Here is a 3,766-nt window from a genome sequence, read left to right as displayed (position 1 = left end):
TATAATAATTATTATATTGTTATTATTATAACTTAGGGATATTTCATGTGTTTTTATTTGTTTGTTCTTACTCCATGCATCGTTTTATTACTTCATTTTATCTGCCTTGCTTTTTTTGCTATATAAATAAAGTTTATTATTATTATTATTATTATCATAATATATAAACCTGGTTATTCATCTCCCTGTAAACATGATATAACCTCCTGATCAACCAATCAATCAAACTTCATTTATAGAACAAACAAATGCAGTTTTTTTTTTACAAGTGAATTGAATACGAGATCTTTAAAGGATTGATAGTTAGGATTTGTAATACTACATAAATAAATAGATTATAGTAAAATGTTAATAAAAGGTCTTTATTTCTCACAATCTGAATCAGGTGTTTACACATCACAGTGATCTGGTTTCTCAAAACCAGGATAAATATGTTCTGAAAACATGTAAACACACTCATTGAGGTCATTTCTCTGTAGATATTTTCTTTCTGACCTACAAACACATCATCAGCTTCAATGTAAATGAGAAATATCACATTTAATTCTTATGTTTTTAGCCTCAGAACTAATTTCAGGAGGTGTTGAAGGTCTGACCTCAGTTCATGAGTCACAGTGGATCTGAAAGTGAACATTTTGCAGAGGTGGGAAGCAACAAAGTTTTAATGCCTTTGAGAGAAACCCCGTCATTGAACGCCAACATCACGACAGATGCAGACGTAACAGACGAAAGAGTTTCTGTTCAGCTTTACACACAAACAGTAGAAATGTCCTTCAGAGAGACAATCAGTAATTCTACTTTTAACTTCTCATTTTGATTCGTCTCATTGATCTCTGTTTGGAAACATCAGTGTCACAGTTATCCTGTTAACATCCCATCTGTTTGGTAAAATGTGTCTCTATCTTTCCTTTCTGAATGTAGTGTTTCCTCCGTGTTTTTCCTGTCTGTCAGGTTGGTTTCTCCACCTGCTTGTTACCATGACAATACACTTCTTTCACCAGTTTCTTTGAATAAAAGTAATTCATCCCTGTGAGATGACTCATCCGGGAATGCAGAAACACATGTGGAGGTGCAAAGTGGTTTTCCCCCGGCTGCTGATGAATAACAAAGAGATGATTATAAGTTCTTATGAAACGGGTCCGTGTGCGTCTGTGGAAGGACACAAAAGTCACATTTGTCTAGCGTGAGAAATTGAAAATTAGTATTTTCTGTTCAATAACATAAAGGACACAAGGTGCGAGGTTGGATATGAACTGTGCACCTGCTGTCGCTCCAGATGTACCCATAATCTCCTGCCTTAACGGATCCTTTTCTATCATTAGTGTGACATATTTTATGGATATTTAGAGAACAGTTGATAAACTGTACAATGAACCCAAACAGTGAACACAATAACTGCAGGAAATTTGTGTAAAACAAGCAGTTTGGAAGAATTTTGAGCAGATTATTTCCTGCCCTCTTGGACCGTCTCTAATGGAGGGTTTAGCGAAGGCTATGTGAGTGTTGCTCAGGTCTTTCACCGAGCCCTTATCCTGTGAGATTCATTGTTAAAGCGAGGCTAGGTAACACATTTCAGAAGCATTTTGTGTCATTTAATTCGACCTGCTTGTCTGCCTCTGCTCGCTCATTGTCTCTGAGCGGAGTCAGGCAGACAGTGCTAAAGTTAATGAGCTCGTCACATAAGAACGGCAGACGTTCCACCTCTACCTCCAACAGTTTGCACCAATAAACAAAGCAACAGATCAAACCAGAGTCAACATCAATGTGGCTTTTCAACAGTGGAGAGAAGTGAGGGTTATTTTCCTGAACCATGTAGAACTACGTATGAATGAGCACTGACAGTGAATAACTCTGGTTATCAGGGCTCCTGTCAGTGGGGGGGGGATATATCAGGCAGCAAGTGAACATTTTGTCCTCAGAGTGTTGAAGCAGGAAAAAAGGGCAGCGTGAGGATCTGAATCACTTTGACAAGAACCACATTGTGATGGACGACTGGGTCAGAACATCTCCAAACCTGCAGCTCTTCTCTGCAGAGGTCAGTACCAGTAAGCAAGGAAAAGGACCAGAGACAGGGTCATGGGGGGCCGAGTTGATGCAGGTGGGGAGTGAAGGCTGGCCCGTGTGGTCCGATCCAACAGACGAGCTGCTGTAGCTCAATCTGCTGAAACAGTTAATGCTGGTTCTGATAGAAAGGGGTCAGAACAGACCAGTCAGGGAGTCCAGTGCTCATAATGTTATGTGGATTTCTACTTTGAGTGATTTGAAGGTGACATTTTTATATATCACAGTCTCGTGATGCTTTCATAGTTTAATTTCCTGTGTGACAAATAAAGTAAAGAGAGAGAGAGAATACTGCAGCAGGTTCTTAGTAATTGAACACTGTGAGGAATAAAAGAAACCCATAATGATTCATATCCCCGTGAATACAATATCCTTTTCCCACCCTGTTAAACTGAATACAATGGCCTGATCTAAAATTAGCCCAGCTGAGTATTTAGGCCACCTCTGTAAGGAGCTGCCTGTGTAACGACAGAAAAGCCTCTCAGTGGTTTCTCCGTGCAGACACACACACACACACACACACACTTCCTCTGACCTTACGTCTGCACAAGGTGAGCGCTGATAATCTGCCGGAGGCTGGGAGAAAAAACGATGCCAGACGCCGTGACATGAGATTATTCTACATTTCACGGGTGGCTGCCTTTTTACATGGATGACTTCTCGCAGACAGCCGGTGTTTTCCTTCGCTAGGGCCGAGTTCAGTATCTGACTCTGTCCCGTTCCACCCTCCCCGGGGAGAGTTGGCCCTTTTTCTAATGCATGTAAACCACTTGTCCAACAGCCAGACCTCATGTCCCAGCGTCTAATCCTGTTTACAATATTACACGTTCTACAACAGCTCTTTGTCTTTGGCTGTAGGGATGGCAGCGTCGATCAGTCGGTCTGAAATGTCTTTTAAACTGTTAGATGATTAAAGCACTTGTTCCCAACCTTTCTCCTTAAGGGAAATAGTTTTATTACACTGACTCAGTGACATATTTTATGGATGTTTCATTTTATATTAAAACTGTACAATGAACCCAAACAGTGAACTCAGTAACTGCAAGAAGTTTGTTTTTGATTTAGATGAATTATTTCCTGTTTTGGGAACTTTTTAATACAATTCTCTGTCTGCATTATGTATTTATTTATCATACAAACTGAATCAGCTTCTTTTCTTGACAAATACATTATTTTCTTCTTATTGTTCAATCAGATGGAAAAACGGAAGATTTAAATCTTTCAAAACTGCTTACAAATCTTATTTTATTTAAGTCTCAGTAATAAAACAGCTGTAGTGCAGTGGTTCTCAACCTGTAGGTCGGGACGCTTCCTTGGGGGGTAAATGAAAATATTCACAGCAGGCCTACGTCTCTGCTTTTGGTTCACTTCACAAATTGTTTGTATGATTGTTAAAAATAATGAAAAATACATAAAACAGACACAGAATTGTATAAAAGAGTCCTCAATATTCATCCAAATCGACACAAACTTATTGGGTTGTACAGTTTTAAATATAATAAGAAATATCTGTAACACAGTCAGAGGTTGTCAGATTACTAAAGGACAGAAAAAAGATCCCTTCAGGAAAAAGGTTGGGAAGCAGAGATACACTGAGTATCTGGGGCAGCAGGACGGTGACTGTGGGACTGAGTCTAAATAAACTACAGTGTGTGTGTGTGTGTGTGTGTGTGTGTGTGTGAGAGATTGAGTCTAAATAAACTAG

The 3,766-nt window shown here is 39.4% G+C and overlaps 1 protein-coding gene across 1 annotated transcript in view; it reads left to right on the top strand.

The window, feature by feature from the left end:
- The window catches only part of zufsp (zinc finger containing ubiquitin peptidase 1), a 10,393-nt gene that overhangs the window by 3,262 nt on the left and 3,365 nt on the right, over positions 1 to 3,766 (top strand). The window lies entirely within an intron of this gene.

Source organism: Morone saxatilis, unplaced genomic scaffold (assembly GCF_004916995.1).
Source record: "Morone saxatilis isolate NCDOM2014 unplaced genomic scaffold, NCSU_SB_2.0 Contig18, whole genome shotgun sequence".
NCBI lineage: Eukaryota > Metazoa > Chordata > Actinopteri > Moronidae > Morone > Morone saxatilis.
This window is presented reverse-complemented; position numbering and strand designations above follow the sequence as displayed.